Genomic DNA, 13,519 nt, shown 5'->3' with positions numbered 1-13,519 from the left:
TGTGTATTTTGACACTGTTGTTAGGTGCATAAACATTAAGGATTGTTATGTCTTCTTGGAGTATCAACTCCTTTATCATTTTGCAATGTCCATCTTTGTTCCTGATAAGTTTCCTTGCTTTGAGTCTGCTCTGTTTGAACATAATTTAGTTTTAGTGGTTGCCCTAGAGTTTGCAATATACATTTACACTTAATTCAAGTCCACTTTCAGATAACACTAGGCCACTTCACAGGTAGTATGAGGACTGTATAAAAGCAAAACAATTTTAATTCTACCTTCTCATCCCTTCTACTGCTGTTATTCATTTCACTTATATATAAGCATACATAAGCACATATACGTATGTATACATGTACACATATATACACAAGCATACGTAATTGAAAACATTGCTAGTATTATTTTGACAAACTGTTATCTCTTAGATGAATTAAGAATAAGAAAAAGAAGTTTTTATATTGCTTTCAGTTATTCATTTCTGATACTCTCTTTTCTTTATGTAGTTCTGAATTTCTGACCTATATCATTTTTCTTCTTTCTGAAGAATTTAACGTCTATTGATAAGAAATTTCATCAATTTTTTTTATTCAAGTTTATTGGTATGACAGTTGTTTACAAAGTTAGATAGATTTAAGTGGTATATATACATAATTAGTGCCATTTGTGACAACGTGATGGATCTTGAGAGTATGATGCTAAGCAAAATAAGTCACACAGAAAAAGTAGAGAATCATATGATTTCACTGATATGTGGTATATGAAACTGAAAACAACAAAAGAATAAGAAAAACAAATGAAGAACCAAAACTCATAGACACAGACAATAGTTTAGTGATTACCAGAGGGTAAAGGGGGCAGGGGATGGTAGATGAGGGCAAAGGGTATCAAATATATGGTGATGGAAAGAGAACTGACTCTGGGTGGTGAACCATCAATTTTCACTTGGGAAAATCTGTTTCTCCTTCACTTTTGAAGGATAATTTCACAGAGTAAGAATTTTAGGTCGGTAGTGTTTTTTGTTTGTTTGCTTGCTTAACACTTTCATTCTCCGTTTTGGCTTATGTGGTTTCTGGGAAGTAATTCTTATCTTTGCACTTCTATAGATGAGTTGCCTACCCACGCCCCTGCTTCTTTCAAGACTTTTCCTTTATCTTTGGTTTTTGAAGTTTGAATGCCAGTGCCAAGGATTTTCTTTTGTTCTTGTTGCTGGGTCTTGTTGCTGCTGGTTGGTTTTTATTGGCATTTATCCTTGATGTTCTCTGGGCTTCCTGGATCTGGTGTCGGACATTTAATTTAGGGAAAATTCTCAGTCATTTTTGTTTCAAATATTTCTTCTGTTTCTTTTCCTCCTGGTATTTCTATTATATATGTGTTACATCTTTTATAGTTGTCCTACAGTTCTTGAATATTCTGTGCTTTTTTCATTTTTTGTTCTCTTTGCTTTTCAGTTTTGGAACTTACTAATTGGAAGTGTCTATCTAAGATCAGAGATTATTTCCTCAGTTGAGTCCAGTCTTCTGATGGCCCCATTAAAGGCCTTTTTAAAATTTTTAGTATTTCTTTTTGATCCTTTCTTAGAATTTTCATATCTCTTCTTACGTGTTCTGTTTTTGCATGTGGTCTACTTTTTCCATTAAAGCTCTTAGCATATTAATCATATTTTTTCAAATTCCTGTTTTGATAATTCGGACGACATTCATGCCATATCTATCTGACTCTTGCTAGTTCATGTCTCTTTAAACAATATTTTTTGACTTTTAGTATGCCGTGTAATTTTTGGTTGAAAAGTGAACATGATATACTGGGTAAAAGAAACTGAAATATATAGGCCTTTAGTGATATATATAGTGAAATATATAGTGGTTGCTGCCTAGTGGGAACAAAGGTAGACGGGGAATAATGGGTTTAGGGTGATCCATAAACTGGGTTTCCTATACTACGTCCCTCTACCAATCAGATTTACTCGCATCCTGTTCTAATATCCTGAATCTTGTATAAGCACAAGATGCTTTCTCTACTTCCTCAAGGAAGGAGGTTGTAAGGACCCCTGCTTCTGGATCCATGTATAGGATTTGAACCTGCTACCATGGCCACTTTGTTCATTAGCCCATTGTGTAAGCAGTGGATTGACCAAAGAGAGAAGTTGCCTGACACCCAGAAAATAGGTCATCCTATTTACCTGGTTGTTGAGAACATTCTGTAGCTATGGCTATATTTTCAGGGTCATCCCCAAGAAGGACTGTACTGTGACAGTGATTCATTTCTATAGAACCCAGTATAGCATACCAAACTGTCTTTGAATTAGGTTCAAGATTTTTCCTTCTCCATCAGTTGGTTATAGGCCCATGAAGCCATAGATGTGAGCTGCGGGAGTAGCAACAGTACAAAAGGGTCAGGTGATATGGAGGTGGAGGTCAACAAGTCATATGTTTTGCATCTTCTGGACTACTTGAGTCTTTTCTTATATCATTTCCTTAATACAATCATTTGTTTCTAAGCCTCCAGATCTTTCTCTGGGAGTTTGTGTTAACACCAATCTCATGATGGGCAGCTCCAACTGCACAGTTTCTTGGTGTACCATAATCAGACTCCCGGGCTTTACTTCAGGGGATGTGTCCCTTCACGTTCCAGTCCAGTGGATCCTTAAAAATTTTACTGATGTTACAGTCCCCTTGATGATCAAGGACTTAACCCCCGACCCTCTGACACATACATGTTTTATGAGGGCATTCCAATTATTTGACCCATTCTCCTTGTTAGGTCCAATTAATAAAATGCTAATCAGCATAGAAGGCTATCGTGCTGCACTGTGGAATATCAAGACGATTGCGATCACTATAGAACAGACCGTGATAGACAGCGGGAAAAATAACACAGACCTCGGGGAAGAGAGTGAAGATTTACTGCTGCCCTTGCAATACAAAGGGGAGCTGCTTTTGATCCTCTCTATTGACGAGAATCGAGAATAAAGCATTCAATAAAACAAGCTCAAATGAGGTGACAGACACTCCAATAAAATTAATATTTAAGCACAGGAACTATTTGGAAATACTACTTTACGTTTGTGATAGTCCACTGGAACCCACCATGACCCATGTGATGTTTTGCAGAGGCCAGATAGGTGAAATGACTCGGTATATTGTGGGAATCACCTTCCCTGAAGCTTTTAAGTGTTTGTTGGTCCAAGTTTCTGCAATGCCTGCTGGGAGCTAATATTGCCTCTGATTTACTATCTTGGACTGGAGGGAAGATACATTGCACCTTTTTATCATAATGTTCTTTAATTCATTGGTCAGGAAACCAAAGGCCAACTTCTAATTATGTCTATTCCATTAGCCATCCAGAGACTAGAGACATAGCAACAGAGTGAGTCCTTGGAGGTATTGAATCTATTGTGAGATGGACTTGAGCCCAAACACTATCTACAGTCTGGTACCTATAAGGCTCCATTTCACCTGGAGAACCATGGTGGTGTTTTGCATTCCTTGATCTCAGTGTCAGCTGTGACCTCATTCTAACCATTCTCAGGAAGTCTGGGCATTCCCTTTTCTCCAGTGCACCATCACTCTGGCAAATTTGACGAAGAGTTAGAGAAATATTTGCCATACTTTTAGTGTCATCGTGGGGATACGGATTTCCCTTCAGTCCATCTGGATCTGTGAAGTGACTTAGATATAGTAACTGGAAACTGCAATTTTGTGTCGTAGTATCTAACATCAGCCTTACACTCATCAGTTTTCAATTCATTTTGGTTGTGCAAATGAAGCCAAAGCCTAGTTCCATGGTTCTCAAATTGTAGCATCCAGCACCTAGAGAGCTGGTTAAAACAGATTGCTGGCCCACATCCCCAGAATTTGTCTTAGTAGGTCTGGGGTGGGGCTTGAGAATTTTCATTTCAAACAAGTTCCTGAGTGATGCTAAAGCTGCTGATCTCAGGACCACACGTTGACAACCACTGCTTTAGATGGTTGTCTGTCAATGCTATCTCTGGGAAAGCCAGCATCAATTAGCTGTAATAATGGATCACTTGGCATTTTGGGCCAAGGCACCTTGATTGCTATTCTATCCACGCTGCTCAGCATGGTAATTATATCCACCTGGCCTCTGCTTTTCCAGAATCCCAATATTTAAATTGATATTAAGAAGCCCGGTGCTCTACCAGGATCTTCCACGTCAACCTTGGCCTGAAGAGGACAGCTAACAGTTTCTCAATGATGTTAGTACCCATTCATTAGTATATTTCGTTCGTTCGTTCTTTTTGTTTGTTTGTTTGCAAGAGTGCTGCAATATTTTATTTTAAAAGGTTATTTACTTATAGAACTTGGAGGAAGGGTAAGGAGTAACAACTAGTGAAGGGATCCTCCCCTGGTCCCTCCTGGAGAATATACTCAGGTGGTGGATTTGCATATCTTCTTATATTATCTTTTTCCTGAGCCTTTTGACCCCCTTGTTGTCACACAGCAGCCTAACCGACTGTCCCCTCGTGCCTTTCCCTAAGGAAAGAAGAGTCTGCGAGACTGTGCCTTCTTGGGACCTTGCTTCATCTTTATGCTTATGCTTTATGTCTCTCTGTTTGCCCCCCAAAAGGTGGTTTGTCAGCCAACAACGAGTAAGATTCCCCATGGGGGGAGGGGGGACAACTCAAGCCAGGTGGAACCATGTGGGGACCACCAGTAGAACTCACAGTGTCAATAGAGGTGGGCACAGCCCCTACCTTCCCCCGGCATAGGAGAGCTTCTGGCTATGTGGCTACATTCCTTCCCACAACCTGCTTGGGAAGTGAGTCAGTGAAGTGATTACATCAGCTCTCCCTCCTTATTCATCAGTTAGTTTCAGCATAAAGAATTTTTTCCTGGGGAGGCACATATCGTAATTGTTAAGACATTGTGGGGGCAGAGCCCCAGAAAGTAGTTTCCAGGCTCTCGGCCTCACATAGACAGGTGCTGGCTCAGGTAGTAAATGGCCATCAACTGTGATTGCATGGCCATCAGCTGTGGCTAGTTGGCTGTCAGCTGTAACCAGTGAGCCATTGGCCACCAATATAACTGCTGTGGCTACGCTAGCAAAGAATGGGGGCTAGCAAGAAGATGGTGGCTGAGCCTGCAAGCGGCGCAGTGAGGGTTGAGAATTGTGTGGCTCCTGTTTCTTGTTTCTACAACCCAGCCACCAGTGAGAGTGTAGTGGTATGACTCCCCTACCTATGGCTCCGTGGGTGTTCCTTTTTGGCCTCACCATATCCTGCGTTCTTATGTGGGGAGCGGGAGCAGAGACCCCGCAGGCCTCCCTGCACGACAGACATCATGGGACTTTCTATTCCGGCTGTTTGCAGACAATGGTGATTGGTTTGACTCAGTTTTCTGATATGATGTATGAGACTCACAGACCATGGAAAATCAATGCTACTTCCTTGTATGTTTATCAATAAAAGCCACCAGTTGGCCCGATTCGGGGCTCCAGTCTCTTGCCAGGCTGTGAGACCTCTTGGCCTCCATGATTTAACTGCATTAAATCTCTGTTTCTTTCTTTCTTAAAAACTTAACGCCTCCCCTTCTTGTTCCCTCACTGCCCGTGTTGCACTGGACGCGACACCCCCTTCCTTGTCATTATTCTGCCAAGTAAATTCCAACAAATCCACCTCAACTTACTGAGCAGGTGAGAATCCAGTCTTTAAGGAGGTGTAGGGGCGGAGTCCCAGAGAGCAGTTTCCAGGCTCTCGGCCTCACGTGGAAAGGTGCTGGCTCGGGTAGTAGATGGCCGTCAGCTGTGACTAGTTGGCCATCAGTTGTAACCAGTGAGCCATTAGTCACTAAATAACTGCTGTGTCTACGTTAGGAAGCACTGATTGTTGCTAATAAGTGCGGTTAGCAAGTGGATTACATTGTGGATCGTGTTGATTCTACTTCCTGTGTCTCCCCCGGCCTCCAGCAAGACTGGGGTGCAGGAAGACCCCTCATTGGGGTACTGGTGCGTGTTTGTGTTTGTGTCTCGACCAGCCACCATCGAGAATATAGTGGTATGACTCTGCTACCTATGGCTCTGTTGTGGTTCCTTTTTGCCTTCACCGTATCCTGTGTTCTTATGTGAGGAGGGGAAGCTGAGACCCTGCATTACAGGAGGCATCCCAGATAACTTAGGACTGATAGATGTTACATTTTATTGGGACATTATTAAGACTTGCTAGACATTAAATTCCATATTACAGATAACTTGTCCATTTTAGTGAATTCTCTCCTGTTCAGTCTTAAGTCTCAGTCATCTGATCTAACACCCTATTGATGTTTCTCTGGTTCTTGCTTGATGTATTTATGATCTGGTCTTACCACCTGCCGTAGAGTCACCTATGGCTTTCACATGGTGACTTAAAATGACAATTAGCTGCCCGAACCTAACAAGGATTCAATACCATCATCAGTAGCCAACCACAGCCATAGTCCTACAATTATCATTACCCTCATATTGATCAATTGCAGTGGCAACGTGACATCCCCAGGCTTATCCTCAACCTCCACGTTGTCCCAATCAACCACAACTACGAGCATTAGTGATTCTGATACCACAGCATGTGCGCCGTTATCACTACTCCACTTCCACTACCAATTCCTACAGGCTGGCTTTTTTAGAGAAGACAGTCTGAGGGGATAGCTTTTGTGCTAATGTTTTATTGACATCCAATCTCAGGAAAGCAAGAGTAAGGGGAAATGGAAAGAAAGGCAAGGAAGGAGGGAGAGAAGTGTCAAGGAGTTACCAAGCTGATCATGGCTTCAGAACTAACATAGCTGGTTGCCCAGTCTTGTGAGACATTTCCAGAGAGGCCAAATGAAATGACTGCATTTCAGAACAATCCAGTAGGAGAAGGAATGACAGACAAATATCTGCTGACATCTGTCTATCACCTGTCTTTCATTATTGAAATCTGCTTCCTTGTGGTGTTCACTTTTCCATCTTTCCAGCTGTGTTACCCAGCCTTTCCCAGCTATCCCGAGGAAGCCAGAGCCTCCATGGGTCCTGTCTGGCAAGTGTTCAGACATGGTGATCTGTTGTCAGTCAGAGCTGTGCATGAGGACTCCCCAGTCAGTGGTGGTGACAGTGGCCATAGGTGTTGGGTTGTAATACTGTGGGTCAGGTGTGACCCACTGCTGGGGCTGCTCTGGCTGGGAGGCGAGGGCGACAGCTGTCATTATGGTGGTGCTGGTAGGGCCGAGCAGCAACAGTGTATAAGTGGGGTCCAGTTCAGCCAGTTAGTATATTTGTGAGGTTATTTAACACCTTCCCAAAGGCCCACTGAGAAGCAGTTTCAATCCTGAGATCTAGAAATCAAAAAGAAAAAACTATTTAGCCAAATTCCTTGACCTTATGAAGTCTACAGTATGCTTTGTGAAACATACACAGAAATAGATAGTAGTCACATAATGTGGTAAGTGCAATATGGGGTAAGCAGGGAGCACAGAAAGGGGCAGCTAGCTCAGTCTGGTGACGGGCTGGTCAGAGACAATTTCTTGGAGGCAGGACCCGCTTTGTCAGCATGCAACTAGTAGCTTAGGGCCCCATGCTCAGAAGTGTCCGTGCTTGGGGTTTAATGCCTGTGGCCCCCTTTTGGAATTCTTAATAGTCTTATCTTTGAATATATGTTTTGTAGTTTAAATCCAATGGGATAATGGAGTATATGCCAGGGGCTTGGGGCCTCAGCTCAGTGCTGTCTCACCTTGTCCTGCCTCCCCAGGAGGGGTTCTCAGCTTAAAGTCATGGGACCAGGTAGAGGATATAGTGAGAGCAGAAAGGAAGATCCAGAAAAGGAGATGAGAAGCAGTAAGAAGGAAGAAACATGGGAGAGTGTCATGGGAGAAACAAATAGGAGTAAAAGGTTTTAAGAAGAGGTCTGCCTATGAATTAAAACGTTTTAAGTAAATAGTGGAAGGTCAAGCTGATGTAGGATTACCGGCAATTTTGGGGATAAGCAGGGATCGTGTCCCGTGAAGCCGAAGAATGGACACATGGACCAGAGAGAGGCAAAGCGTTGTAAAGAAAGATAGTTTATGAAAAGCAGGAGAAAAGTTTACAGCTCCTGAATGGGAGGGTGTATCTGACACTGGGAAGCCCACTAGCTAAGGCAAAAGGCTCTTACTTTTATATTTTTATTTCTACCCGGGATGGGAATATTGGAATGATGGTGCCCACCAGTATGGTGTTTATCAGATCCACTCTGTTGCTCCAGCCTAAGGGAGATGTTTGAAATGTTCCAGTTGCTGCAGAGTATGATTAAGGTTTTTGCCCTGCAGGAGCAGGTTATCTTGGGGCTTGGAAGATATGGTCAGTTCAGTTTCTGCTCAGTCTACCAGGGAATTCCTAACTGCCTGATGTCATACTGACTAACCTGTCTCAAAGCTATTTCACATAAAAATGTAGATTGTCCGCTTTTCTTGAACAATTGGCAGGTCTGACAACACTGGGTCCACATTCTGTGTGGTGCAAACCAGTTGCTGGCACGCAGAGCCTGCACTCATCAGGGGGCGTGCGCTCTCCAGCCTTCCATCCTCCCATCAACTTCCTCTTGTCTCCTTGATTACTAGGGCTTGTCAGTCCTCATTTATCATCATGCTTGCATCATTGAATGTCCGCAGGAGAGAACTATTTCTCTGTGCATAATTCTCTCCATCAAAGCCAGGAAAACAAAAGACAGCCTGAAAGAGCCATGTGTTGAGAAACAAAATAGGAGATAGCGTATTTCTTTGTGGAAGTAAATAATAGTGTATGGGTTTTAATAAGGAAATGAACCCTCTTCTAAAGAAACCAGCTCTGCCTGTTTTACTCCATTATAATTCATTACCTCCTTGGCTTCTGTAGGCTTTTGAGTTGATCCTACTCTATAATTCATTTGCAAATTCGGTTTCCAGAACAAATATTTCTCAAATGGTTTCATCATGTTATTTTTCCAACTCAATTAACCTCAGTGAGTCCTGACGGTTGGTATCCATATTTTCTAAACACAGCATATATGAACTGACGCAGGTTGTTTTTCAAATCTAAATTCACACTTAGGAGCATTTGTCCTCGTTTATCTGCTGATTCTCCTCCTAGCTGCCAATTTGGTGCCAAATGGTTCCTGTGATAAGGTTTGACTCTGCCAGTTCAAATCAAATTCTACTTGGAAGACCATTTTCTAATTATTCCACATGTGGGAGACTATCTTGGGAACAAGGCAAAGTCTGTATGGCAGTAGTAGTCCACTCTAGTCCCTTTGAGAGTCCTTGCCTCTAGGGGAGCTACAGTCAGCCTCAGTGACAGGGTGGTGGGTGTGGGTTCTCTGTGTCCTACATCCTGTGGTCTGTTGCTTCTCAGCATTTCCCTTCCCTGCAGCTCCTCACCTTGCCCCCCATGCGCTAGTCCATCACCTCCTGGTGACAGGAAGGTCCTATTTCGATGTACCGATTGCATTAAGGCATGATAGTGTTATTATAAATTAGAAGCTTCCTCTCCCAGGAGAAGGGAAAGTTGGGCTGGTTAGTCACGTCTTTTCTTGTAAATTCAAAGCAGTGTAGGCTTGTGCTTAAAAGCTCACCTCTGGGCCAAACTGCTTATAGTCAAACCCCATTTTTGCTACTTATATTTTACCATCACATGTAAAATGAGAATAATAGTAAATATTAATTAATATCAGAAGCCCTTAATTACTAGTGGTTGGCATATAATAAATGCTCAAATTGTTGCTGTTGTACTATAACATTATTATTATCGGATGGCGTACTATTGCGACGTCTTTCTATTATTGTGTCACCGCTGGGCCCATCAGTTTCTTTTTCTCTGGAGTACAATTCCAATTTTTTCACAGAATTTTCTGACTTATGCACTATTCCCTGTATCCACCCTTCCTACTTACAGAGATAGATAGAAATTTCTATTTATAATTTATAGACACATACATACTTATTAGAAGAAATAGCATATCTATGTTTAACTAGGGAAATACATATTTATATTTTATTATCAGAAATTAGTAGAGGAAGGAAGTCACTCATATATGTCAAAATTCTTCACTTGTTTCCAGTCACATTTTTTCTTAATACTTCCAACCTTTCTTCAATCTGTTCTGTACTCTGAGTTTCTTAGACCTTTATGCATTGAACAAGTCATTTTTTATTGTTCTTCAGGTTTTTTTGTGATCTTTTTTCCACATCTAGTTTCTTATTTCCATTTTGCTTTTCACAGTGAGACCACAGCTTGCTGTGAACACAGTACAATTTCAGAGGGCGTAATCCATATTCTGAATATTTTCACATTTACTCCTTCAGTGTATCCCCCACCTCCAGTTGCTATTTCAGGGCATGTTTGTGTAGTTTAGTTTAAATAATGTTTTGAACTTATTTTTTCATTTCTGAACTTCTTGTTTTGAACTAACTTAAGACTTATAAAACAGGTGAAACAATAGCACAAAAATTCCTGCATACCCTTCACCCAGCTTACCCAAACTTCAACCTCTTATGTAACCACAGCACAATTATCAGAAACAGAAAGTTAGTATTGACACAGCACTATTAACTAATCTATAGTCTTTATTCAAATTTTATCAATTATCCCACTAATGACCTTTTCTGGACCAGATTCCAATTTAGGATCCCACATTGCAATTAGTCGACATGTCTTCTTGGGCTCCTCCAATCTGTGAAAATTCCCGAGCTTTTGTCTTTCATGGCCTTGACACCTTTTTGAAGGGTACTGGCTAGTTATTTCATGAAATGTCCCTCTGTTTTGATATGTCTGATGTTTTGTCATGATTAAATTTAGGTTATGAGTTGTTGGCAACAATCACACATACCTGATGCAGTACTGCTTCCACTGGGTGTGGGGCAGCTTCTTTCACTGGCAAAGAAGATTCATCAGAATTTAGGGGCTCAGTGTCCCCAGCTTCAACAGGGTCTTCCCACATATCCCCATGCTAACTTACAGTATCCCATTCTTTCCCAATCAATGTCTTCACTTAAACAGTAGATATTCTGTGAGGCTGGGAGTTCAACTTACATTGTAATTCAGTTAATCACAGGATGAGATTCTGCTTTTGATTTTCAGCCATCTCAGCCGTGCAGCTAGGGTCTTTCACGGCGCATATAGAAGTTTTCAGGTCTCTTATGTGGTGCTTGGGCTGGGAATTTGAATCCCTGAGCTCATCCTGTTTTTTCACTCTTTGTCCAGCAACATTAGGAACAACCAGCCAACTTCATTATATTTGTTAAATTTCCAAAAGTGTTTAAAAGGATCATAAACACAGTCACCCAGCTCCTTGCTTCTTATAACTGGTTGATTAGGAGTATTCAGTGCAGAAAATTTGGGTATCTGTATCACCAGATCATGCCAGGACTGTCAGTGCCATCTCTACTACTGGAAACAGGGATCTTTAAATCTAATCATTAGAGAGCCAATTCCAGAGAGCACAGAATCAATTAAAAAAACTCTTCCTTATAATTCTGTCACTCTCAGTACCAAAATATTTGTATTAGCCAGGGTTCTCCAGAGAAATGAAACCAATACTGTGTGTGTGTGTTATGAATTGGCTTATGTGATTATAGAGGCTGAGAAGTCCAGACACAGGAGGGCCAATAAGATAGTTTCAGTCAAAGTTTGAGCCCTAAGGCAGGAGAAGATTGATGTCCCAGCTGGAACACAGTAGGCAGAGAAAGAATTCTTTCTTACTCAGCCTGTTTATTCTACTCAGGCCTTTTAACAGATTGGATGATGCCCACCCATGTTGGGGAGGGCAATCAACTTTACTCAGTCTACCAATTCAAATATTAATCTCATTCAGAAACACCCTCACAGACATACCCATAAATAATACTTAACCAAATATCTGGGCATTTCATGGGCCAGTCAAGTTGAAACATATGATTTACCATCACACCTTTCAGCACATCAAATCCGGATGCACATGAGGCCATTTTATCTCATTACTCATGACATGCCTCACTTGGATAAAGCAGAGTCTTCCAAGTTTTTCCACTGTAACATTATTTTCCTCTTTGTATTTGGTAAACTTCTTAGTGGGAGATATTCGAGACTAAATATTCTGTTTCTCATCACACTTTCACCTGCTAATTTTAGCATCTATTAATGATTCTTGACTGGAGTAGTTATGGCTGTAAGGTTACCAAATGATGATCCTCTATTGCTATCATTCCTTCTGCATTTATTAATTGGAATTCCACTCTCGTTTTTTTTATTCAATTATTTATACCAGTATGGACTCATGAGCACATGTATTTTATATTCTGGGTTATCATCCATTACTCTCATTACTTATTTTGTGTCTCAACTTGTCCTGGATTTGAGTATTAGGAGCTTCTCTTTAAATCATATTTAAATGGCTTTGCTCATGAATTCTCATGTTTAGTTATATAACATTAGTTATATATAACATTACATATATATATATATATATATATATATATATATATAAACATTAGTAATATATATATAACATTAGTATCAATAAACAAAGTTTCTCTATGATTATAGCATTATGGATTTCTTCACATAGAAATCTCTTAAGAACGTTTTACAGTTTAGTTAAAGATTCTGCACTAGATAATAGGAACTTAACAGCCACCCCAGATAAAAGCAAACAAAAAAACAGCAACCACAATGACCCCTCCCCCCACCACCACAAACTTAGTTTACTCTTCCAGATCAATAACTCTTTGTGGGAATTGTATTGAAATGTTAGATAGTCTCATCAGCTAGAGATGACATTTCAAGTAAAATGTGAAGAAACATGAAAACATTAACATTTTAAAGTGATTTCCATTGATTTTATTTTATGAATAATAAATATATGGCATTTAGTGCTTTTATACTTTTTATAACGCATTCATTTTTATCACAAAATCTTCATATCGGAAAAAGACAACATATCATCTACATTCACCGGTTTCTTTGCAAGTTATAGAAAGCCATTTTAGCTATCTCATTCCAAAATGAATTTATTGGAAGTATATAGGGTAATTCATAGAACTAGGGGGCGGGGGAACAACTAAGGAATCTGGCTCAAAAAAGATAGGTGTCAGAGGGGCTGCTGGAATCCATAAAGAAGGACTGAGTAGATTCTTTGAAGAGCCTCAACCTCCCTGAAGGTGTGTGTGATTCCATTCAAAGTCCAACTATCAAAGACAGAGTATGTAATGTACCTTGATTGACAGTTCCCAAAACATTGGGTCCACTTGGGCAGGGATAATATCGTGGTTCGTGTTCCTCCAGAGTCTGACTCTGAGACCAGGGTTTAAGAGCAAGTGGTTTATTTGGGAGCTGATCCCAGGGAGGTTTTATTGGTAGTGGGGAAGGGAGGCAGCACATGCTCTCATGATTACCACTGCAGGGAAGGCCGATAGGGAGTCACTGGACATGGCACATGACACTTCCTGTCTCATTTCATTTCCAGTCATACAGCCATGCTCTGATGGTAGGGAAATACTGTGCTCCTGCGTGTTCAGAGCTAGAGAAGAAAAGGACATCGTCAACCAGAAGTAATAAGTAT

The sequence above is a fragment of the Rhinolophus sinicus genome, linkage group LG01 (genome assembly GCF_036562045.2).
Source record: "Rhinolophus sinicus isolate RSC01 linkage group LG01, ASM3656204v1, whole genome shotgun sequence".
Taxonomy (NCBI): domain Eukaryota; kingdom Metazoa; phylum Chordata; class Mammalia; order Chiroptera; family Rhinolophidae; genus Rhinolophus; species Rhinolophus sinicus.
This window is presented reverse-complemented; position numbering follows the sequence as displayed.